At 35.2% G+C, this 27,255-nt stretch overlaps 2 protein-coding genes across 2 annotated transcripts in view; one reads left to right on the top strand and one right to left on the bottom strand.

Annotated features, from left to right (window-relative positions):
* Nucleotides 1–27,255, bottom strand: part of LOC125226429 (Golgi-associated PDZ and coiled-coil motif-containing protein-like) — a 96,576-nt gene that overhangs the window by 43,481 nt on the left and 25,840 nt on the right. The window lies entirely within an intron of this gene.
* Nucleotides 4,652–27,255, top strand: part of LOC125226308 — a 41,944-nt gene continuing 19,340 nt past the window's right edge. The window contains exon 1 of the mRNA XM_048130247.1: nucleotides 4,652–4,824. The gene's annotated coding sequence lies outside the window, so the exon portion shown is untranslated. The remainder of the gene's footprint in view (nucleotides 4,825–27,255) is intronic.

Here is a 27,255-nt window from a genome sequence, read left to right on the forward strand (position 1 = left end):
TTATTTCCGAAAATATCAATATTATCAAAAAACGATCATAGTAAACCCTTATTCATTTTTAAATACCTATCCAACAATATATCACACGTTGGGGTTGGAATGAAAAAAATATCAGCCCCCACTTTACATGTAGGGGGGGTACCCTAATAAAACATTTTTTTCCATTTTTTATTTTTGCACTTTGTTGGCGTGATTGATATACATATTGGTACCAAATTTCAGCTTTCTAGTGCTAACGGTTACAGACATTATCCGCGGACGGACGGACGGACGGACGGACGGACGGACGGACGGACGGACGGACAGACAGACATGGCGAAACTATAAGGGTTCCTAGTTGACTACGGAACCCTAAAAATGATCACAATTTGCAGTGTGTGTGTGGATTGAGTGAGCACCTTCCGAAAATAAAAAAAAATATGCTGATCATTTAGTAAAAGTTCTAAAACAATTGTAAAACGAATCTCTGAATTTGTAAAAAGATAAATCAAAAGATACAGCCATTAACATGTGCTCACTCAGTTCTCACAAACTACCAACGAAAACAGTGAATATATTCATTTAACATATAATATTTATATACTAACATTTAGTAAAAAATAGGCCAACCTACCTCTATAAATATTAGATCACCTAGTGACGTATTAAATTTTTTACAAATAGTTTCTTATGCTCACTCAATCCACACACTTTTGAAAAGCCGAATTTTGATGAAAAACATAAGATTTAGACCGCTATTATATGTGTATAGTTTAGTAAAAGTGAAATGGGAATTTGTAAAATACAAAACGAACCACTAACGTGTCAGGTTTTTTTATAATAAATTTTTGTAAGTGCTCACTCAGTCCACACGTTTTGAGAAAGTTAAAAATGTAAATATCTTACGATTTGTAGCACCTAAGACACTCGAAAGTACTTCAACATTTAGTAAAAATTTTTACTAAATATCCACCATCTAATATTTTATATTCGTTGTCTGGTTTTAAAGATATTCAGACATAACTTTTCTCATACAAATGTATCAAGTAGGGTGACTACACTATGTCGGCTCCTGATTTTCCCCACCTTCCCATTGTCATATTGAGATTAGGGAGTTTCGTTCGTTCAATTTTGATAATATTAAACTAATACCATATTAATTATCCATCTGCAAACTGTTTTTAGGTTATGTTCTTGGCCTAGTGATGATGTGTATTGTGTAATTTTTATCGACGTCAGGATAATAACCATATCGACATGCATGCATTAAAAAGGACATGAATGATAATTGGTAAGAAACAAAGAATATATTACTTCACTAGTAAGAAACCAGAACCTGGTAATCTAATCGCGCTAACAGATGAGCGTACCGGATTTGTAAGTGGGAGCGAGAAATAGTTATTCTTTTCTCGCTCCCACTTACAAATCCGGTGAACTATTATCAAAATTGAACGAAACTCCCCAATCTCAATATGACAATGGGAAGGTGGGGAAAATCAGGAGCCGACATAGTGTGGTCACCCTACTTGATACATTTGTATGAGAAAAGTTATGTCTGAATATCTTTAAAACCAGACAACGAATATAAAATATTAGATGGTGGATATTTAGTAAAAATTTTTACTAAATGTTGAAGTACTTTCGAGTGTCTTAGGTGCTACAAATCGTAAGATATTTACATTTTTAACTTTCTCAAAACGTGTGGACTGAGTGAGCACTTACAAAAATGTATTATAAAAAAACCTGACACGTTAGTGGTTCGTTTTGTATTTTACAAATTCCCATTTCACTTTTACTAAACTATACACATATAATAGCGGTCTAAATCTTATGTTTTTCATCAAAATTCAGCTTTTCAAAAGTGTGTGGATTGAGTGAGCATAAGAAACTATTTGTAAAAAATTTAATACGTCACTAGGTGATCTAATATTTATAGAGGTAGGTTGGCCTATTTTTTACTAAATGTTAGTATATAAATATTATATGTTAAATGAATATATTCACTGTTTTCGTTGGTAGTTTGTGAGAACTGAGTGAGCACATGTTAATGGCTGTATCTTTTGATTTATCTTTTTACAAATTCAGAGATTCGTTTTACAATTGTTTTAGAACTTTTACTAAATGATCAGCATATTTTTTTTTATTTTCGGAAGGTGCTCACTCAATCCACACACACACCAATTTGCAAACTTCGGTAGACTCTTTGGTTCGCCACAAATCTGATCTTGAGCTACGACTCAGATTTTTCTGGTTTCTAATTACTTTTTGTGTGATCCTCGACCTTCAGTAGCAAAAAATCATCATTTTGCTCTTTCTAATTGTTACTTTTTCATTCGCAGTTTGCTTAATATGTAAATATAAAAATGTCACTTAAGTAGTATATCATTCATGCAAATATAACGTCAAGATGTCTGTCACGATAAGTGGTTCAAGTAAGCCTTCCAAGTATTCGCACGAAGCAAATACACATATTTATACAATGAATTTAGTAAGTACATAGCAAAATTCATTACAGATAATTCAGTACCACCGGTATACTTAAAGCATTGTGTTGAGTTTTATGAATACGTATATGGAAGTTGTTTGATACAAAACATTCTTATGTTCTTGATGATGGCTACTTATAAATAAGTAGGCATATTTGCATTTGCACCAATGAAAACATTGAAGGGAAAGCGTGCATGTCATTGAAAGTGGCAACAGAGCCAATATTGATTACGTTTATCGAAAGGAACGTTTGAGAAGTTTAATATTTACGACATGATGCAACACAAGTGTTTGGGTCGACTCGCATGCTCACACGCGACGTCATTTCACCATAAAACGGATACCTATTTACTCACATTCAATACAGCGTTTTTTAATTAGCGCCTAATCAAGGGACTCATTTAGTAGAATTCAATTTACAATTTATGAGCTCCGACTGCTGCGGTGATTCTCACGCACTCAAAATCGTCAAGTGAAAATATGTAAGCAAATCTCAGACTTGTGTTCTCTCATTCTATAGGTGTAAAGTAAGTGTGTCTGGTATGGTTTGAGTTTATTTTATAGCCCTTTCTACATGTTTTAGAAAGGCGCTAACCTGGTAAAGCAATTACAGTAGTTAAACCCTAGTAATTAAGTTTCTATATAAAAGCTACCACAATACACATAAAATTAAATAGGACATTAACCTTTCCAATTGCTTATTAACTTTACAGGATTATATGTAAGTATTAACTAATTAGCCATTTATTTCTAAACGAACACCTGATGCTGATGTCGAATATGTTTGAATAAATCACTCAGCGAACAACGCACAAAATGAATTGACGAAAACTCAATTCACTCATAAACATAAAATCGCTTCTCGACTATGATATCATGGCATGAACTTGACCAAGAACTTCTCCACACAACGAATATAGGTATGTATAGAAATATATTTGTGGCATTTCACATTCACACAGCAAATATATTTGCTTCAAATGCAATAAGGACGTTTTCATCAGCAATAACAACAGTTAATTCTTTGTTATTACAGATTATTCATAAGAAAGAGTCCTTATGCGGCACGGAAACCACATATTTTGCATTGTGAAGATGATTATTAGGTATATTTTTATACTAGCTTTTACCCGCGGCTTCGCCCGCGCAATAAAAGTATTCATTAAGATTTTCATTTGGATCCGTAGGGACCGTAGGTTTCTCTGTAGGTATATATTTATCTGCGATTATTTCGATTGCACATAATACTTTTGCTTGCAATGATTGTAGAAATATTACACATCGACCACAGCGTAGGTAATTCTATATACGCTGGGGAAACCTTTATAAACATCCCACATAGCCCGTATTTCGACACTATGATCGGTGGGTAAAAAGTACTTTTTTCTATTATCCCTTACAATTTTTTACATTTTGCTTATACTTATCGCAAACGTAATCTTCAAGCAAGCAAACAACGATCGTCTTAGAGCACATTGATTGTAAGAGACCGCCGACCGATTATCCGTATCCCTCTAACGATACCCATATTATCCGTATCCGTATCGCTATCGCTAACGCTATTGCTATCGCTATCCCTTTCGCTATCCCTATCGCTATCCCTATCGCTATCCCTATCGCTTTCCCTATCGCTATCCCTATCCCTATCCCTATCCCTTATCAAGATGTTTAATGATATAACACTTTAAGTTCTCGCGCTTTGTACACAAGTACAAGGTAAAAATAATGTTAATTAATCGCGTTCGACCTGTATGTGACTTTAAATATATGTTTAATGATTTCTTATCAAGTGCTAAAATATAAAGTTTCATGGTTTTATCATTTAAAATTAAGAAATCCCATACAAACTTTCAACCTCTTTTTAACCCCTTCATCCCTTTTTTTCGAAATAAAAAGTAGCCTATGTTCTGTCTCAGGGTCTAAAGATTGTCTGTTCCAAATTTCATCAAAATCGGTTGCGTGGTTTAAGCGGGAAAGCGTAACAGACAGACAGACAGACAGACAGACAGACAGACAGACAGACAGACAGACAGAGTTACTTTCGCATTTATAATATTAGTATGGATTAGTATGGATAGTATGGATGTTAAGATACCAAGAGGTCCATCTGAAATCTACAGCGTGAAAAAGCCCTTGAAAACTGCAAGTTCAGGCTTCAGGCGGGCGGGGAGTCGCACGCACGGGGCGTGGCGCGTATCGTGCGCCCGCGCGGCGGCGGCCGGCGCCAGCGCACAGCCGCTGCGGATGCTGCGGCGCGCGCACCTGTCGCGCCACCTTCCCACCCGCCGCGCGAGTTCACGTGTGATGAGTGACAGTGATCGTGAGCCCTAGGATAACCTGCGTCTGAAGCAACCCTAGGTGTGTTATCTTATCGCTGTGTGGTTTGTTGCGCATCCGACGTGCGAATATCTATTGTTTGGTTTACGTTAATTTTAAGGAAAAGTTTACTCTACAGTATATATTAACATTATATATTTTGGTAAGTAATTTTTTTTAGTGTAAATAAAAAAAAAGTTAAAGCACCCACCCAGATTACCGAATCAGTATATAAAATACAGTAGTTTGGTTACTAAGACAAGGATTGTGTTATGACATGACACACCTTTTGATATTAATCAGGAAAAAATATTATTTATAATTTTCCTTATGAAATCCACTTAGCATAAAACATAAACAAAGTCATTATTAAAGATTCATATTCATAATTATGCATCGTAAGCCTCGAGCAATAAAATTGGCTTTTATCTGCAACCGCTAAATTATGACGACCTTATTAGGAAACGACATTATTGTAGATGTTAATGTGTATTAATTGGAATCTTAATTTGAGGTTAGTCAAATAAGTATAATACTTTAATTATAATAAATAGGATCGTGCAATTATGAAGAAAAGTGGATTTAGATTTAGAATGGCGCTATAAAAATGTAATTATAATTGGACAGTGTTATGGAATAAGTGATCAAGCGACAGTTAGTTGAAATCGAGAAAATGAGCTAGAAAGATTTGAAATTTGAATCAGTTGTTGTAAGTTCATTTATGAAGCAAAAAAGTTAATTTTGACATTGAACCTATAAAAGTGTTCGTAATTTAAATTGATAAAAAAAATAACACCATACCTATTCAAGTTTCGAAGTTATTAACGTTTTTCCGCTTGATTCTTTATTGAACTGATACTGCGATGACGTTAATTTATTTCGCCGTAGCGTATTATGAGACATATTTTGTCGCTTGATTCTTTAATGCAAATTGTTAGAAGTAAAGTGAATACTGGAATAAAATAAAATTCCATATATTTGAGTAAATAGTGCTATTGTAAATAAATTAACAACAATATTTTCCTTCACAATGATTAGGACTAATCTGTCTAACAATTTAGTTTTGTTCTGCAATCAACTTTTTTTAATAAATATCAAAACAATCAGCATATATATGGCAAAATTGGCATTGTAACTAATAATAATTCATTAGTACTAGCCAGGATTACACACATAAGATATTATGATATAACAAAACCTCTTGATACTTAGTTCTCATTAAGCGAAATATCCTGCAATTTCAAATATGTAACAACGAATTAAACGACACCAATAGGGCGGTTAAATCGATATTGCGTTTATAAATCATCAAAAATTTAAACCAAAACGAATTAATAACATCTTTATGGCGTTTAACTCGATTTTGCGATTTAGAATATACGCTTATTATAATTTGTAAAAGTAAATTTGGCGTTCAATTCGTTTTTACGTAACGACTTAGTACACAGGGCCATACAAATTTTAACGTGTCGCTTGATTCTACCCCTTAAAATAAGGCTGTAAGCATGATTTTTCAACAAAGAAATAATCAATACTATAGATTATCACATTTATATCCGAACTGCATTCATAACTTTTTTTTCGGATTTTGGCGCTTAGTTCGCTATTCCATAACACCGTCCAATTGCGGTTCAGGGTTGCATTTTACTGCACTCTGCACTGTAATAAATTGTGGATGATGGGGTGGATAACTACAACGTTAATGAAGCAAAATCTAATTACGTACATATATTTAAATGTTTATACCATAAATGGGTACAAATTTGTACAAGTACACGAGCATTATGAAAACGAATTTTGCAGTTCTCATCATCCGTGAACTTGAAAATCAATATCAGGTCAATCAAACTTATCTGACTGTTTAAACTTTAGTGTTCTCGAAATAGTCCGCGGTTTAGATTAGAAACCGACATCAAAGTATAAGTATACGTCTACCTGAAGAGTGCATGAAATTATGAAGCTCGCTGTAGTTACTTTTTTTTTACTTTTAATATAATGTACAACTCGAAGAAAGGAAAATTTTTAACATAACTAATAAAACTCTACAATTACGAAAACGTTCAAAAATAATAATGGTCAATTCGTAATAACTTATGTAAAGGGTTCTAAGCAGAAAATAAATAAAAAATCAGAAGATTTATATTACCAATTGTAATAGACGTCGCGGTAAAAGGGGCTAAAGGTCATGCGTCCCGTCACGGTTAAACAAGGATTTACTGGAGGAAGACCGCAGAGGCTACAATTGCAAACACGACCTACAAATATCGAATAAACGGTATATATCACAACACAATACAAAACAAATGCTCGAGTGTAGATATGAACTTTTTGATTAATGCTCTGTCACCCGATGTATGGTAAACGGTGAGAGATAGTTTAGTTCCGTAATAAAAATTTTTGCATGTTTTATCGTGTCATTTTGCTATATCTTGCCTACGTCGCTATCTCCAGGCAGGTCTGGTTTGAGATCATCGGGTCAATCGCTTCCAACTTTTAGTATATGTTGTTTGACATGGTAATGGTATCGACCATATCAAAGAACATATTTCAAATTTATAGCGATTTCTACTTTTTGCTTCTTAACTAAACTAACAATACATAAAATATTTTTTGATACGGAAGAGTAATAAAGAGACAGAAAGACTTTCGTTGTCGTAAAGCAATTGGCAAATGATTACCCATCTTGGCCAGGCCTCCATTTATAACACTCTTGCCCGTATTGACGTAAATGTTGAACAATATTCATATACGTTAGGTAATATATTTCCGCAGGAAGGGCAAAGGACTCATCACAGCCGTTCATCAAAACTGACGCGATTCTGGATGTCAAGACCATCTATCAATCGTATTGCCATTTAGTACATTATAAATCAAGTTAACTTTGCATTATAGGTACTTATTTATGTCGGATCTTGAATAAACAGATTCAAGTTACAATACGCAGTTAATTGTAACTTATAGTTTTTACATACTTAGGGAAATGCAACGGGTACATTGATATGGTAGAAATATTCATGCATGATTTCATATATTAAGTATAGCTAAATAAATTTGCCTACAAAGGTTTATAGAGATTAATTTTCATTTAGTTGTACGACTAAGTGTGTATTTGGAATCATAGGAATAGGTGATATTGCTAAAAATCGACAGTCAATCCGGCTGAGAGCAATAAACGTTTAAAAATCTATAAAATTCGCGGCATTGAGAGTAAATGTTCGTACCCGCCGATTTATATTTTTATTATAAGATTTACCTACTTAATCTGCATTAATTTGCAAATGACTAATCATTAATCATTATTTAATGACAAACTATAAAATAAAGCAAGAGGCAATAAACTTCTAACCTAACACGAGTAGTCTAGTAGGTACCTCAGATGGAGGACGTTAAACCTTTCTGTTTTATAACAGAAGCCGGTAAATTAAATAATATCAATGTATCTAGGTGAGAAGTATCAAACGTGCTATCAAACTGCAATAATTCATATCCAACGATCACTGATACGTCCAAGAACTATTAACTATAATAGCTTTAGGACTACTTTCAGATATATAAACTTAATCATAATTGATTTATATAACACCTTAGACATTTATGTTTCCTTCATTAATTTACGTAGAGTTGTCATGAATATGCTTAGTCGGGGTGATAACGGATCATGGATTTTGCAATGTCAAAATGTAAACAAAACATCCAAGGAGCCACGAAGATTGATCGATTGATGTTTGTCTTTGTAACAGAGATCCATCGAGTCTGTCTGTACATAATGCTGAGATCATATTTCAATTACGCGTCAAGCAGGAACCCGAGGCGTAAAGTTTAAACTTTGATCTCTGTAAAGTGGCACTGCTAGTGAAAAGCATTTACTGTTAAATCCCCTTCAGAACTTAAGGATGTCACAGAGTCCAGAACCGATTTAATTAGAATTCTCTGCGAGTAAAGTGAACGAACCTAGGGCCGAAAGCATAAATCAAGACATTAGTGGGGCGACATTAGTTAACTGGCGAAGCGGTGTGCGGTGCAACTGCGACAGAGTATTCCTAATGCTTACTAAGAGCGGACGATCTGAATTATCAAGCGAACCAATATAACGGTGACATTGAGAGCGCAATGGGAGCTATGAGCTCAATGTGTGTGTGTGGATTGAGTGAGCACCTTCCGAAAATAAAAAAAAATATGCTGATCATTTAGTAAAAGTTCTAAAACAATTGTAAAACGAATCTCTGAATTTGTAAAAAGATAAATCAAAAGATACAGCCATTAACATGTGCTCACTCAGTTCTCACAAACTACCAACGAAAACAGTGAATATATTCATTTAACATATAATATTTATATACTAACATTTAGTAAAAAATAGGCCAACCTACCTCTATAAATATTAGATCACCTAGTGACGTATTAAATTTTTTACAAATAGTTTCTTATGCTCACTCAATCCACACACTTTTGAAAAGCCGAATTTTGATGAAAAACATAAGATTTAGACCGCTATTATATGTGTATAGTTTAGTAAAAGTGAAATGGGAATTTGTAAAATACAAAACGAACCACTAACGTGTCAGGTTTTTTTATAATAAATTTTTGTAAGTGCTCACTCAGTCCACACGTTTTGAGAAAGTTAAAAATGTAAATATCTTACGATTTGTAGCACCTAAGACACTCAAAAGTACTTCAACATTTAGTAAAAATTTTTACTAAATATCCACCATCTAATATTTTATATTCGTTGTCTGGTTTTAAAGATATTCAGACATAACTTTTCTCATACAAATGTATCAAGTAGGGTGACTACACTATGTCGGCTCCTGATTTTCCCCACCTTCCCATTGTCATATTGAGATTGGGGAGTTTCGTTCGTTCAATTTTGATAATATTAAACTAATACCATATTAATTATCCATCTGCAAACTGTTTTTAGGTTATGTTCTTGGCCTAGTGATGATGTGTATTGTGTAATTTTTATCGACGTCAGGATAATAACCATATCGACATGCATGCATTAAAAAGGACATGAATGATAATTGGTAAGAAACAAAGAATATAATACTTCACTAGTAAGAAACCAGAACCTGGTAATCTAATCGCGCTAACAGATGAGCGTACCGGATTTGTAAGTGGGAGCGAGAAATAGTTATTCTTTTCTCCCTCCCACTTACAAATCCGGTAAACTATTATCAAAATTGAACGAAACTCCCCAATCTCAATATGACAATGGGAAGGTGGGGAAAATCAGGAGCCGACATAGTGTGGTCACCCTACTTGATACATTTGTATGAGAAAAGTTATGTCTGAATATCTTTAAAACCAGACAACGAATATAAAATATTAGATGGTGGATATTTAGTAAAAATTTTTACTAAATGTTGAAGTACTTTCGAGTGTCTTAGGGTGTTTCTAATGTAAATATCTTACGATTTGTAGCAACAAATCGTAAGATATTTACATTTTTAACTTTCTCAAAACGTGTGGACTGAGTGAGCACTTACAAAAATTTATTATTAAAAAACCTGACACGTTAGTGGTTCGTTTTGTATTTTACAAATTTCCATTTCACTTTTACTAAACTATACACATATAATAGCGGTCTAAATCTTATGTTTTTCATCAAAATTCGGCTTTTCAAAAGTGTGTGGATTGAGTGAGCATAAGAAACTAATTGTAAAAAATTTAATACGTCACTAGGTGATCTAATATTTATAGAGGTAGGTTGGCCTATTTTTTACTAAATGTTAGTATATAAATATTATATGTTAAATGAATATATTCACTGTTTTCGTTGGTAGTTTGTGAGAACTGAGTGAGCACATGTTAATGGCTGTATCTTTTGATTTATCTTTTTACAAATTCAGAGATTCGTTTTACAATTGTTTTAGAACTTTTACTAAATGATCAGCATATTTTTTTTTATTTTCGGAAGGTGCTCACTCAATCCACACACACACGAGCTCAATTACATTGGTCTTGCATTGCCTGCTTTCTTGCAGCAATTGCAACAAGATCCCAACGCAGCAGCGCCGCCTCCGCGTCTGACATCATAATCGTCAGAGACATAAACTAGAGCTAATTATGAGTGGGACCGGTATCAGGGTCCCCAGGAGCCGCCGCCGGGCCTGCAGGCTGCAGCCCTATCATTGCATAACGACGTGGGAGAGCGCTCGAGTGAAGGGCAGCACCAGAGCAAACATCGTTAGCGCGCAACACCGATGATTTCATACCGGTCAAGGAAACGCTTGAAGGAACCTTTGATCGTCAATAAATCTCAACTTTTTCAATTGCCAATTAAAGCTAGCTCGTTACGCAAAATACGGTAATTGACTGTTACTATACTAATAGGTCAATCGGAATACGCAAGTGAGATATCATAATTATCATGTAGGGCCTTAAGCATCTGTTGGGCAAGGGCTTCATCGCGAGCGTTAATTATAAGCTTCAGAAGATGAATACCTATAATAAACGACTTTGAAACAAAAGCTTATGGTCCAAGAGCTGGCAGGATTTTGGAGTAGGTCCTTGAGGCAACCTGGAAAGGTGCTCAGATGATTCTCTGATCATAGCCAACATCAGGTCTGCAAGTCTGGCAGCTGGGGAGCGGGGCTTTATCGAGCTATGAATTTTTAAAGATTTAATTTTTTGAGGCCCAAAAAAGGTGTTTGAGGCAACCTGGAATTATTAAAAAGTGAAAATAGAGTTCCTCAGAAGTCGCATAGTATTTATGCCAGATCATTTGGCCGGGTCCTTCACCGTGCCAGAACGGTGCAAAGTGGTAAAAAAAAAATTCCAAAAAAGGTTCTTGAGGCAGTCTGTCATTTTTACCAGTGAAAGATGAGGGTCTAAATAGCAATGGAAAAATAATGCCATGACATGAGGTGGGGTCCGTACCCTGCCATTCGATCTTGAAAGTCATTTTTTTAGTTTTTCGTAAATAACTCGTAAACGGTGGCCCACAGCAAAAAAATATGTTAAACAGAAAATATCTACATAAAATTTCCTACAAGAAAGGTTATGTACGTTTTTTCGATAGGATCAATATATAAATGGATAATTTAGTAAGAAAGTTTTTTTTAATCGATTACATGCTCCGTTTTTCATCAATACCTCGTAAACGGGGGCCCACAGCAAAAAAATATGTTAAACAGAAAATATCTACATAAAATTTCCTATAAGAAAGGTTATATAAGTTTTTTCGCTAGGATCATTTTTTTAGTTGGAAAGTATTTTTAAATAGATTACATGGGCCGTTTCTTGTTGATAACTCAAAAACGGTGGCTCGCAGCCAAAAACAATGTTAGACAGAATTAATCTACATAATATTTCCTACAAGAAAGGTTCTATAAGATTTTTCGCTAGGATCAATATTTTAATGGGTAAGTTTTTTTAAGTAGATTACATGGGCCGTTTTTTGTTAATAACTCGAAAACCGTGGCTCACAGCCAAAAATAATGTTACACAGAATTAATTATCATAATATTTCCTACAAGAAAGGTTCTATAAGATTTTTCGCTAGGATCAATATTTTAGTTGGAAAGTATTTTTAAATAGATTTCATGGGCCGTGTTTTGTTAATAACTCGAAATCGGTGGCTCACAGCCAATAAAAATGTTACACAGAATGAATCCACATAATATTTCCTACAAGAAAGGTTCTATAACATTTTTCGCTAGAATCAATATTTTAGTTGGAAAGTATTTTTAAATAGATCACATGGGCCGTTTTTTGTTATTAACCCGAAATCGGTGGCTCACAGCCAAATTTAATGTTATACAGAATGAATCTTCATAATATTTCCTACAAGAAAGGTTCTCTAAGATTTTTCGCTAGGATCAATATTTTAGTTGGAAAGTATTTTTAAATAGATTTCATAGGCCGTTGTTTGTAAATACCGCGTAAACGGTGGTCCACAGCTAAATAAAATGTTCACGAGAAAAAAACTACATAAAATTTCCTACAAGAAAGGTTCTATACGTTTTTTTCGCTAGAATCAATATTTTAGTGGGTAAGTATTTTTTAATAGATTACATGGGCCGCTTTTTGTTGATAACATCAAAAACGGTGCCCCATAACCAGAAATAATATTAAACAGAAGTAATCTATATAATATTTCCTACAAGAAACGTTATGTAAAATTTTTCGTTAGGATCAATATGTTAGTAGGACAGTACTTTAAATATTTTACACGAGCCATTTTTTGCAAATAACTCGAAAACGGTGGTCCACAGCTAAAAAAATCTTCAACGGGAATAACAAACATAAAATTTGCTACAATAAAAGTTATATACGTTTTTTCGCTAGGATCAATATTGAAATAGATTTATTTATTTATTTATTTATTTACAAAAATAAAATTACACAGTATGACAGTATACAAAACTAAAGCACCGTGAATTTTAAATAAACATTACAACAAGTAACACAAAATTAAATATTAAATAAACAGCAAAATCAAAACATATTAGCATAACATAACTAATAAATATCAGATGAAGGCCTAGCATCCAATCCCACACAAAACCTCATGCATTCGTCACGTATAAACGCCCATCTGCTCGCAAGAATATCAACATTAGGTGCCACTTCTAAAAACTCATTCACCATTTGCAGTGCACGAACTAGCGGTGAATTGCGGCGATACACGGTCCGAGCGACCGGCACCACCAGTAGGGGGCGCTTATATTCACGAAAAGCATATTTCGTCACAGGGGGAACAAATAGACGAACCAGCTGGGATACTAAAACCGGGCAATCTGACTCCCCCTTCAAAATACCACATGCAACAGACATCAGCACGACATTAAGCGTAACTTCTAACGAGAAGAAACCCAACGTCCCCAAATCGAATTTTGTTAGGTACAAGAATGGGTAATACCCGTACATTTTTTTATAAAAGAAAAGCAAAAATATTTTTTGGACCTTTTCGAGCAGCAAGATGTAGGACGCTTCATGGGGATTCCAAACGGCTGAGGCTGTCTCAAGCTTACTTCTCCCTAGGGCAGTATAAAGAAGCTTTATATCCCTGGGATCGTCAAATTCTTTGGCGTTGCGGACAACAAAACCAAGCCTGCGGTAACAGTCTGCAGCAAGCATTGTCATGTGCTCATGAAAGTTAAGGTGGGAATCTAAAACAACCCCCAAGTCCTGTATCGATGTGACACGGGCGATGGGTTTCCACCCCAGGAGATACTGCCTACACAGGGGACTACGCGCTTAACAAAAAGTAATAACCGCACACTTGTCAACATTGAACTGAAGTTTGTTTACAAGACTCTATTCATAAACCCGATCAATATCACTTTGTAAAGATTGTGAGTCACACTCTTCCTGGACCCTGTAAATCAGTTTCAGGTCGTCAGCATAGAGTAGGCATTGCGCATGCTTAGGCACCAAAGCCAGATCATTGACCATAACGCCAAAGAGCAGAGGACCCAGATAGAGCCCTGACTGACCCCGGAACGGGTGGGGTAGGTGATTTTCCACGTTGGCCGTATCACACGAGTGACCTTCCATTGAGAAGGATATTCTCCAGAATGCAGAATTTGGTTGAAGATATAAGTTACCGGTGCTATCAAGCACTCCTGGCAACCCTTCAAGATATAGAATGGAATTCTGTCTGGACCAGGGGAGCTCAGAGGTTTGAGACTGGCTATGCTGCGCTCCACTTCAAGAGGAGTGATTTTATTAATGTGAATGTAATTGGCATTGGTAGATAATTTAGTAGGACTAGGATTGTTTTTTAAGAACGATTATATGGTTCGTTTATCGTAAATAACTCGTAAACGTAAATAACTCGCAGAGTGGCTTCAAGCAAGAATTGGTCTGATGCAGAAAAAATCTACAAAAATTTGCTATACTAAGGGCTCCACACAGTTTTCATCGATTTTAAGTTTTGAGTTGAAACTCCTAAATTTGCACTTCAGATAGAATTATAAGACAAACGGTCATCGGTGCTTCAATTATACAGGATGTAACATTAATGCCGGTGATCCATTTAAGAGCATAACCGGTATCGAATAGCGGTTACGAATACCACTTCCTTTTTTTAAAATAAACACCATGAAAATTAAAGGTACTATATAAGGTAATGTATAAGCCGTAGGATTTATCTTCGGCAATTATGTTACATAGTGTATATCTCTATTCGTAAGAGCCATATTAAAAAAAAAGGAATATTTTTTATGATTTTTTACATGCTTTAAAAAATCACTTTTCTCAAACTTGCAATGAAATTTTATCATGACGTACTTCAAATTAGGTCGGGAAGTACTACGTATCAGGTACGCTGAGTGAGGATGATATGTAATGGAATTTTATAGTATGTACATTGCAGACCTTACGCCGTGGCTTGCGGGGACGACAGCGATGCGACGGATACGAATTCAAACCTTATCGATATGGAAGTAGACGATGCGATGAGACGCGACGGCGACGGTCGCGCGATCGTCGCCCACGCAAGACACGGTGTAAGCCTCCAATGCACCAGTCGTTTGTTTCTAAACGTCAAATTCTGACACAACGTCACAGAATATATAAATATTACAACGTTAAGACAACGCTATCATCAGAAAAAAAAACATGCATAACGGATTACATAGACTGTGGCACCCCCTATTAATTTCTACTTTTTTTTGCCAGACTATAATGCGGTAAACGTCACCGGTTAAAACTTTGCCTCAAAAAGATTTCAAAAAAAGTTTAAGCGCGGAAATTAAAAAAATATACCTATGTTTGCTCGGATTTATCAAATACCTATGCTTTTCAAAGGATAAGCTAAGAAAAATTGGACCCAAGGTTTTTGGGTCGACACTATAATCAAATGATGACTTTTGAAGAGGTTATATCCTGCAGAAATTTTCATCCTCCTGTTACCCCCTGGGGGTGAAAAATACCCGATTAACCTCAAAACTGTCTTATTTATTTTCTCCGAAACTACGAAAGTTACTAATACCAAATTTGGTACAAATATTAATGGCACTAAAAGCTATGTGAAAAAAAAATATGACCCTTCTAACCATAAAAATTCTTTAAAAAAAATTTTAATTTTTTTTTAATCACCCTGTATAACAAGTTCGGCTCTTGGTACAAACACTACAGTATTATGAATTTATGAATTATTATTACTTTTTTATTTTTGATTATTTTTTTGACAAATTGTATGGATAAAATTTAAGGCCTTGCACGGCTACGAGTACCTATGCGATGTAAAATTTCAAAAGTTAGGGTATTGCTTTTATTTCTGACACTATGCTATTTAGAAAAAAATATATTTATGATAAAGCCTTTCGATCGCTGTGACAAAGCTACAGGGTATTTTTTTTTCTCGTGTAGCGGGTTCGATTCCCGAATTAACTATGTAATTATTTAAAAATCTATTAATGCAGTTTTACTAAGTTTTAAAAATAAAATAAAGTCTTATTGTAGCAAAATATTCTATCTGTGATATTTTCATTTGCACAACCGTGGGACACTCTGTATATTTGTTTTGTATGATTAAGTATTTTTAAAGATTTCATAATTTTTAAAAGAGGCTAAAAAAATGTTGGTCAATTTAAGAAGTGATGGTCTACAGTGTAATTTTTTGCTTTTGTTAATAATAGAGGGCCCACCCGGTATAATGCAAATCTCTATGTAGGAGTTTGTTAGAGAATAGTAGGCACCAAAGAGCCAATTCATATTATATTTTCATATGTTCCTTCTGGACTAGGTTAATGAAACTTTTGTATGGTGCACAATATAAATTGGTTCATATTTTAAATAAATATAGTGTTTGTACCAAGAGCCGAACTTGTTATACAGGTTGATTAAAAAATTTGTTCAATTTTTTTTTTAAGAATTTTTATGGTTAGAAGGGTCATATTTTTTTTACACAAAGCTTTCAGTGCCATTAATGTTTGTACAAAATTTTAAATTAGGAACTTTTGTAGTTTCGGAGAAAATAAATAAAACAGTTTTGAGGTTAATCGGGTATTTTTCACCCCCAGGGGGTAACAGGGGGATGAAACTTTCTGCAGGGTATTACCTCTTCAAAAGGCATCATTTGATTATAGTGTCGACCCAAAAACGCTGGGGACAATTTTCCTTAGTTTATCCTGCTAAACCAAAAATCTTCAGCTTCAAAATGAGTTCAGAAAAAAGTGATGTGGATGTGGATTTAAACTGTAGTAACCTATAACTGCAGTAACCTTTCTTATAGGAAATTTTATGTAGATTTTTTCTCGTGGACATTTTATTTAGCTGTGGGCCACCGTTTACGAGGTATTTACAAAACGGCCCATGAAATCTATTTAAAAATACTTTCCAACTAAAATATTGGTTCTAGCACAGAATATATAATAGTACAAGTACAGAAGGCCCACTGCTTTGATGTTCACGAAATGCCGCCTTTTTAAATGCCTACAAAATTCTAACAAAGAAACGAGCCGCACGTGCGCAGCGTCGGATGATAGGGTTGCCTATGGATTAAAACGAATTAATTCTCAGATAAAATGTTATACTATATATTCAAGTCTTGGGTACTTTCTAGGTATATATACAGTATTTATATATTTTTGTTTAAGCCTTCAGCATCACAAGCCTTATTGGATTTTTCCGTGGGACTTAATCAATAAGATCTGTGTAAGATTGTCCTATTTTATTCATGATGTCTATTTAACTAAGCATTATTAGCCATTCCACACGTTGACATCGCATATGAATCTTAAAAAAACTCGCAACGTAATTTAACAATAGAAAGTAATATAGTATGTATACAATTTTTATTATAAGTTTTGTTATAACTACTTACACTTAAAAATATATTTTTTTTTACATGGAAAAAAAATTTATTAATTTATGATATTAAAAAAAACATGTTATTAAGTGAATTTAACCATAATAATGTTTAAATTTATAGAAAGTGCGAACGTGCGTTCCGTGAGAATGCGCGCCACCCCTGATTAGGCCGCGAATTCGCGGCCGCCAGCATGTACTTGTAGCGCGGCGATAGAATCACGGAGTGAGCCGCCCCTGGTTCTAGCGAAAAAACAGATAGAACCTTTCTTGTAGGAAATTTTATGTAGATTTTTTCTCGTGAAAATTTTACTTAGCTGTGGACCACCGTTTACGCGGTATTTACAAACAACGGCCTATGAAATCTATTTAAAAATACTTTCGAACTAAAATATTGATCCTAGCGAAAAATCTTATAGAACCTTTCTTGTAGGAAATATTATGAAGATTCATTCTGTATAACATTAGTTTTGGATGTGAGCCACCGATTTCGAGTTATTAACAAAAAACGGCCCATGTAATCTATTTAAAAATACTTTCCAACTAAAATATTGATCCTAGCGAAAAATCTTATAGAACCTTTCTTGTAGGAAATATTATGATAATTAATTCTGTGTAACATTATTTTTGGCTGTGAGCCACGGTTTTCGAGTTATTAACAAAAAACGGCCCATGTAATCTACTTAAAAAAACTTACCCACCAAAATATTGATCCTAGCGAAAAATCTTATAGAACCTTTCTTGTAGGAAATATTATGTAGATTAATTCTGTATAACATTATTTTTGGCTGTGAGCCACCGTTTTTGAGTTATCGACAAAAAGCGGCCCATGTAATCTATTAAAAAATACTTTCCAACTAAAATATTGGTTCTAGCGAAAAAGCGTATAGTACCTTTCTTGTAGGAAATTTTATGTAGATTTTTTCTCGTGAACATTTTATTTAGCTGTGGACCACCGTTTACGCGGTATTTACAAACAAGGGCCTATGAAATCTATTTAAAAATACTTTACAACTAAAATATTGATCCTAGCGAAAAATCTTATAGAACCTTTCTTGTAGGAAATATTATGATAATTAATTCTGTGTAACATTATTTTTGGCTGTGAGCCACGGTTTTCGAGTTATTAACAAAAAACTGCCCATGTAATCTACTTAAAAAAACTTACCCACCAAAATATTGATCCTAGCGAAAAACCTTATAGAACCTTTCTTGTAGGAAATATTATGTAGATTAATTCTGTATAACATTATTTTTGGCTGTGAGCCACCGTTTTTGAGTTATCGACAAAAAGCGGCCCATGTAATCTATTAAAAAATACTTTCCAACTAAAATATTGGTTCTAGCGAAAAAACGTATAGTACCTTTCTTGTAGGAAATTTTATGTAGATTTTTTCTCGTGAACATTTTATTTAGCTGTGGACCACCGTTTATCTAAAAAAAAATTATCTTAAATCTATTTAAAAATACTTTCCAACTAAAATATTGATCCTAGCGAAAAATCTTATAGAATCTTTCTTGTAGGAAATATTATGAAGATTAATTCTGTATAACATTAGTTTTGGCTGTGAGCCACCGATTTCGAGTTATTAACAAAAAACGGCCCATGAAATCTATTTAAAAATACTTTCCAACTAAAATATTGATCCTAGTGAAAATTCTTATAGAACCTTTCTTGTAGGAAATATTATGATAATTAATTCTGTGTAACATTATTTTTGGCTGTGAGCCACGGTTTTCGAGTTATAAACAAAAAACGGCCCATATAATCTGCTTAAAAAAACGTACCCACCAAAATATTGATCCTAGCGAAAAATCTTATATAACCTTTCTTGTAGGAAATATTATGTAGATTAATTCTGTCTAACATTATTTTTGGCTGTGAGCCACCGTTTTTGAGTTATCAACAAGAAACGGCCCATGTAAACTATTTAAAAATACTTTCCAACTAAAAAATTGATCCTAGCGAAAAAACTTATATAACCTTTCTTATAGGAAATTTTATGTAGATATTTTCTGTTTAACATATTTTTTTGCTGTGGGCTAACGTTTACGAGGTATTGACGAAAAACGGAGCATGTAATCGATTAAAATAAACATTCTTACTAAATTATCCATTTATATATTGATCCTATCGAAAAAACGTACATAACCTTTCTTGTAGGAAATTTTATGTAGATATTTTCTGTTTAACATATTTTTTTGCTGTGGGCCACCGTTTACGAGTTATTTACGAAAAACTAAAAAAATGACTTTCAAGATCGAATGGCAGGGTACGGACCCCACCTCATGTCATGGCATTATTTTTCCATGGCTATTTAGACCCTCATCTTTCACTGGTAAAAATGACAGACTGCCTCAAGAACCTTTTTTGGAATTTTTTTTTTACCACTTTGCACCGTTCTGGCACGGTGAAGGACCCGGCCAAATGATCTGGCATATTAAATCTTTAAAAATTCATAGCTCGATAAAGCCCCGCTCCCCAGCTGCCAGACTTGCAGACCTGATGTTGGCTATGATCAGAGAAGCATCTGAGCACCTTTCCAGGTTGCCTCAAGGACCTACTCCAAAATCCTGCCAGCTCTCCGTCTATTAGCAAGTTCAACACCCGATTAACATTTCACTGTCTTTAATAGAATATGAAACGTGTTATTAGTGTGGAACACTGCCTGCGGGAAGTACACGTTTTACAAAGCGAATTCAATTCGCAGTGTCCAATTTATAATTAAGCTCCATAAATATTGTTCATACGCGGAACGTTTTCAATGCCTCGAGACTTTCGCCGGTAAATCGCACAGCTCAATAAACGCCGGGAGTGATTAAGTATCCCGTGGTTTGTTCAGTACCAGTACGTATATTACTATTGCATCCGCTATTCCGCTGCATTATGCATAACACGGTATGAGAGGTTTGGCAAAGCGTGAGTCTCGTAATAGTTCAAGTGCGAGTGTAAGTGAGCCAGTTCGGTTATTTGTATAACAACCTATCCCAAGTGTCCGCGCGGTAGTCGAGGGCTTCGCCATCGGATCGCGAGTCATGCGTGAACCTTGTGTTTACAGTTTACACATTGTCCGATACAATATCGGATCTTACATTCGCCGTAGTACCACAGTAGGTACTGATCAGTAGATCAGGTATACCTATAAGAGAATGTCAGTCCAATCTGGCTGGAATTATCAGACGTACCTCTCCAAACATTCAATAATCATGGTGCTTATGACAACAAGCGTTACTAAAGAGTGCCCTATCTAATCCAGTCCGCCTATTTTTAATTAAGTTTTTTTTTCTATGAATCTCAATAGGTAGAAAAAAACACGCGTTTCGAACATTCTTCTATCCGATATCGGATCGGATAATGTGAAAATTCTTCCTGAGCAAACACGGTGGCGGTGTGGCGGTGGGTAGTGCTCCCGCGCCACAAGTGTTTTGTATTTGCTACACAAACAACTCCCGCCCGGCACTCCTGGCCGCGACAGATAATGTCTCACACTCGTATAAACAAATACCACCTTCATTATCCTTTGCTTTATGAGCGGTTAACACCGTGTTAAGTGGTATATGTATAGACCAAACGCACAAGTGCATTTTGGGTTATACCTACACCTCTTTTTGTTCCATATATCATAGTTAGTAGTGTAAGTACGATAAATTAATACAAAAGATATATTTTGGACTCAACAGTTGACTTCGTTTTATGTATAAAATATATAATAAGGCATACTAATTAAATTCAATTGGACGTAGGACACGTAGGTAATGGAGAGCAGGGTTTAACCACATAAGTCTGTCAATAAAATTTTGAACCGTCTGACTTCTGTCAAACTTTATAGAAGATTGTTCTCACTAAACTACGTCAGTATCAAATCAAATGTGAACATTCCGTTAACAATTTAAATCTTCCTCATTTCAGTCCATTAAGGCCCAAGATAAACTTCGCCAGATAAAACATAGTGTGACATATATTAGAGTTTCGCACCCTATCTCTGACGGAGATGTAATGTTTTCTTAACCTCCATACTCCAGCGTATCAGTTGCGAGACGAGAGAAAGTACCGGCATTTGCATTTCGTAACCTTTGCTTTTTGAATATACACGAAATTACGTGTAAATTGCAAGGGCTTTTGGGAAACCTACGGAGCCAAAAAAAGACAAAAGACTCTACCAACATCACGCACACATCACATTTACCTACTACCACAGATCGTGTTGCGTTTTATCACGGAACCCGGGGCCTATATAAGCAGATCCACTCCAATAAATTAACACTTAACACAGCAGGTTTACATATACACAAGGGGGCAAAGTTGTATTTTAACGCCGAGTGTGGAATTGAAAATTGAGCAAGTAAAAGGATTCTATAGTTGAATCACGAGCGAAGCGAGTGGTTCGAGAATAGAATCCTGAACTTGCGAGTTTTTTAACACACGAGAAGTAAAATACATTTGCACCCGAGTGTAACACAAAACTTTTCTCTTCACTATAGCGAGGAAACTACAACGCAAAAAATGCGTTTATCACTGCTTCCAGTAGTTCCACAGATGTTAAATCATCTTTATTACTAGATTCACCTACTTTTATCAATTTTAAAGCAGTTAATTTGACTTTATTCATGGTCAAATTACTTTACCCAATAGTGGATAAAATGAGTTTTTACCCGCTGGTATTAAAGGACAAAACACGTGTTTCCGAGCTAGTGAAGGGAAAATATTCTTTCCCCTACGATAGGTTTTAGCACAGAATATATAATAGTACAAGTACAGAAGGCTCACTCCTTTGATGTTCATAAAATGCCGCCATTCTAAATTCTTACCTACGTTAACAACCGGACCGCAAGCGAGCAGCCAACATTGAATTTTATTGCGCCGCGCGAAGGTCGTCGCCAATGAATGGGCCGCGAACTCGCGGCCGCTGACATGTACTTGTAGCGCGGTGATAGAATCGCGGAGTGAGCCGCCCCTGGTTTTAGTTTGAACACGTGCATGACTTTGTGGAAATTGCAATTTACATCAATTTTTTGGAACATTTCTAGTAGTCTCATGATTAAATTTCAGGACTGCTGCTACTTTCGTAAAAATGCAGATAATTGCAAGAATAACCGACGTTGACACTGTTCACTATGGTAAAGATATTAGCGGCCACCATGAAAGCTTTTAGCTCATTACCCGTTAATATTTGCATGTGGATCGCAAAACGTCGCAGCGAGATGTCGGCCCGTGATAACTGCTTTAATGCGTATTCAAAGCGAATCATTATACTAATGTCGCGATTAATATAATGTCACGGCGAAGCCGGTTCGCGAACATTCGTGACACCAAATTTATGAACCACTAAGGTCAATTCGAGCTCGTGGAACTGTTAGATACCATCTAAATGCAATAAAAAATAAAGGATCGATACTAATGGGACGAAATGAGACCAAATGTGAAAACAAGCGGAAGATTCCTGGCGGGTGGCGGCCACGGTGTCAGCTTTTAAATTTTACTACATTATCTGTTCATTGTCACCGATGGGCATTGTTTTTAGTGCTACCGACAAAGACCGCTGACGTGTTACCGAGACATTGAACCTGCGGTCTCGACTCTCGACCCTCTCGGCACCGCAGCGCTTCCGTCCTAGAAACATGGACCCTACAACTATCTACAGCTTCATGCTTGTTTTCCTACGTGTATCTATTGTAGAACACTAAAAACAAATGTCCATTATTTTCATCTCCGGTGCAAATCTACGAGTATCCCAAACTAATTTTTGGTGCTTAGAAAATAGGTTTGCATTTTCTTTGGAATTGGGACAACGTTAATCAGATTTAAAGGTATTTTAGACTAAAGAAAGGTTGTAAAGAAAAATAACTGAGAACGGCAAAATTACTACAACTCAAAATACTGTAATCCACATAAAAAACCTTGTCACGTGGTGATGTGTATTCACCGCTTATTCATCTGATACTTACAATGATACAAAGTGAGCGGGTATTAAAATAGAGTTTGCACTGTGTCATTAGGCAAAGGGTAGTGTCCCGAAGATAGGTTTGATTAAAGCTTTACGAGGAGCGATAGACTTACGAGAGCGAATATCGCGCACAGCATCAGCACAAGTTTACCATTGGTACCAAATTCTTTGGTATTTTCACAATTCTAAAACATGATCTTTGCAAACGTTATGGGACAGCCTTTCAGCAAATGTGTTAACCAATCAAAGGCAATTAATAAAGAAACAGTATAATTGCTAAGTCATGGTCTCATTTTCATGGTAAACCAAATGCACATCAAGATTTTTGATGCGACAAATAGGTATTTGATTTAGTACATTAATGTGTGAACAAGAATAAAGAGACATAACAATTGCCTAACTACATGAACAAGAGGTGGTAGGACTACACATATTAAGATATTAAGAAGTCAAAGTTTTTCTTGCGAATGGATTTCGATAATCTGCTGATAAGTTTGCACTTTCTGATGTAATTAATGCAGTGTCCCAAGATCTTAACACGGAAAATGTATTAGCTACTGCTGAGCTGAGTATTTTACGGCAGTGGGTGCATTCAGATAAGCGATTAGAATGACTAAAATATGCAGTTCTGTTGCACAATGCGCTGCAGCGGCCCCCGCATTCAACTATTTGATAAAGAGATTAACCACGAAAACGGTAAGCTTTTTGTCGACACCAACAATCACATAATTATTTGAAAACTGCTCTATGTCTCTAGTTTCATTTGTCTTTTAGGACATTGTTGTTTCGAAGTTCACGAAGACGGATGAGTGGTTGTGTAGATAAAGTAAAGGTTTGGTGGGATTAGGCAGCTTATGTAATACCTCGTGTTTTAGTCGCGTGTCATAAACTTATGTAAACTAAAAGAGACTTTAACAAATAAAGGAAATGTTTTACATTCTTAAATGGTACGAGTACTACGGAGTTTATAATAGACAGTATAACAGATGTTAGTTGAATACAGATTTATGATTTTGCAGAGAAAAATAATTAAAAAAAATATTTCAAGATTTTCAAGACTACGCAAGTCAGCAATTTTTAAGGCAAAAAAATCCATTATTTAATAAGGATAAAAAATAAACTACAACGTTTTGTATAAAAACGACACTCTTCAAATAAAACGGCTTATATAATACGCTTTCGAATTATTATTTTTCTACTCCCGTGTTGTTATTCGTCATTTACCGTGTCGTGCATAGATCGTTAAGAGCGCTATGACAAAAAAAGGCGATATATTGTAAAATGCACAATATTTATCGACAAAATTGTACACTTTACTCATACTAAAAGACAGTGAAAGTACTTGTTTCAGTTAGAACATCTTATTAACTGTCGGTTAAATAAAAAACATATGAAAAAAAAAAGCTTTTTCAATTAGTAATGATTGTTTTTCTGATGCTCGTTTAGGAAAAACCGCGTGAAGCACAGAATTCGGAGCTCTTATTATGTACAATTTGATAAGATCACTCTCATAAATGAGGTAAATTTAAGTTCCAAATATCTTGTACTTAAGGCCCATTAAACAATATTTATCATTTAATCCTTTGAAATTGAGAAATTGAAAGTAAAACGAACTCAATTTTTAACCGACTTCAAAAAAGGAGGAGGTTCTCAATTCGACTGAATGTTTTTTTTTTTTTTTTTTTTTTTTTTTTTTTTTTTTGTATGTATGTTACTCGATATCTCCGAGAATCGTGGACCGATTTTCAAAAATTTTTTTTGATCGAACCGGTATAACCCCGAGATGGTCCCATTGGCACCAAGTCAGGGTCTGATGATGGGATCCTGGAGAAATCGAGGGAACTCTTCAAATGTTATAGGCACATGTAATGTTTTTAGTCTATTTTTCAAAGGTACACCAGTATTTACGTCTGATGGTAATAATTTTATGTGGCTGAGCTGATGATGGAAGGTCAACTCCTCAATGGTTAGGAGTTAAAGGATAATTCTTTCACTACTGTACATGTATTCGGACTGATACATATAATATCACTAGGAACCACTAAAAATCAACAAATAAATAAACTTTTTAACAAAAAATAAAACCGCCTTCAAAAATAATCGCGTTACAAAACACGGAGAAACTAAAAAGCCAAAAATAATAAACCTTTCAATTCAGATTTCTTATCGTATTGCAATAAGCTAAACATCCAAATTATAAACAAATCAATTATTTTTGGAGTCGGTACCAGCCTGTGTATGGTTGAGTGGGGCAAACAGGCAATAGCAAGGCGACGAATAGGTCTGGTACCGACTACAAAATAATTGATTTGTTTATAATTTGGATGTTTAGCTTATTGCAATACGATAAGAAATCTGAATTGAAAGGTTTATTATTTTTGGCTTTTTAGTTTCTCCGTGTTTTGTAACGCGATTATTTTTGAAGGCGGTTTTATTTTTGTCTTGAAAATACATCGAAACAAGTGATCATTTCTCCGAAAATCTACATGTTATCGAAGTTATTTTAGTATATAAATAATCTGCACAATGTGCTTAAACTGCTGTTATCCATTTGTCGTTATAATATTTTATCATGATTTTTTGCCAATTTTTTGAAAACTAGCCTTCCTGTCGCTATTTTACCGGCGACGGACGCCTGCGATTTCAGTGCCGCGCCGGAGCTCGAGGAGGTAAGACGTATGTCACTTTGGTCTCCGAGTTTTCATCGCAAACGTCGAGAATATTTATTGGTTGTGTGGGTCGGACGCCTTGTTTCTACACGGGCTATCCTCGCATTGTGTGTGTGTAAACAGCGACCAACGAATTTGATCCTAGATCCGTAAATATTTGCTTTTGTAATACTTTGTTATGTTTAAATGTTAAAGTATTACAACGTTGTGATGATAAAAATGTGAAAATTACAATACGGTCAAGATGATAAGACACATCAAGATGGTACTCGGGATCTGATGATGGAGCCAGAAGGTGGTCACCAGTACCAGTGAACCATGTAAGTAAACGACTTCGTGTTTAGGCTCGTTGGGTTCGTCTCAACAAGACCTTTGACAAGAGGTGGTACTCAGGGTCTGATGATGGAGCCAGATGGTGGTCACCAGTACCAATGAACCATATAACTAAACCCAGAGATGGGGAAATCGTAATCGATTCCGGATTACACGATTACTTGATTTTACTTTGTAATCTGACACTACTGGGTGTCAGATTACTTGTAATGTAATCAAGTGAAACGGTAAATTACCATTACATGTAAAGGAATCACTAATCATCTATACAATCATTACTATTACCAATAATTCGGAATCATAGTCGATTCAAAATAACTGAAATTATTGACTTGATTACTTTCAGATTACGAATATGTACTCGTAGTACCTCAGATTGCTGACTGTCACTTTGACACAAAAGTCGTCATGGGTGACTAAAATAGGTTTTAGGAGGTGCTGATTCCAAAATTAATGACTAATGTTCAATCTGACATTGCTGACTGTCACTCTGACACAAAAGTCGTCATGGGTGTCGTAAAATAGGTTTTAGGGGGTGCTGATTCCAAAATGAATGACCAATTTGGAATCTGACATTGCTGACTGTCACTTTGACACAAAAGTCGTCATGGGTGTCGTAAAATAGGTTTTAGGGGGTGCTGATTCCAAAATTAATGACCAATGTGGAATCTGACATTGCTGACTGTCACTTTGACACAAAAGTCGTCATGGGTGTCGTAAAATAGGTTTTAGGAGGTGCTGATTCCAAAATTAATGACTAATGT

The sequence above is a fragment of the Leguminivora glycinivorella genome, chromosome 5 (genome assembly GCF_023078275.1).
Source record: "Leguminivora glycinivorella isolate SPB_JAAS2020 chromosome 5, LegGlyc_1.1, whole genome shotgun sequence".
NCBI lineage: Eukaryota > Metazoa > Arthropoda > Insecta > Lepidoptera > Tortricidae > Leguminivora > Leguminivora glycinivorella.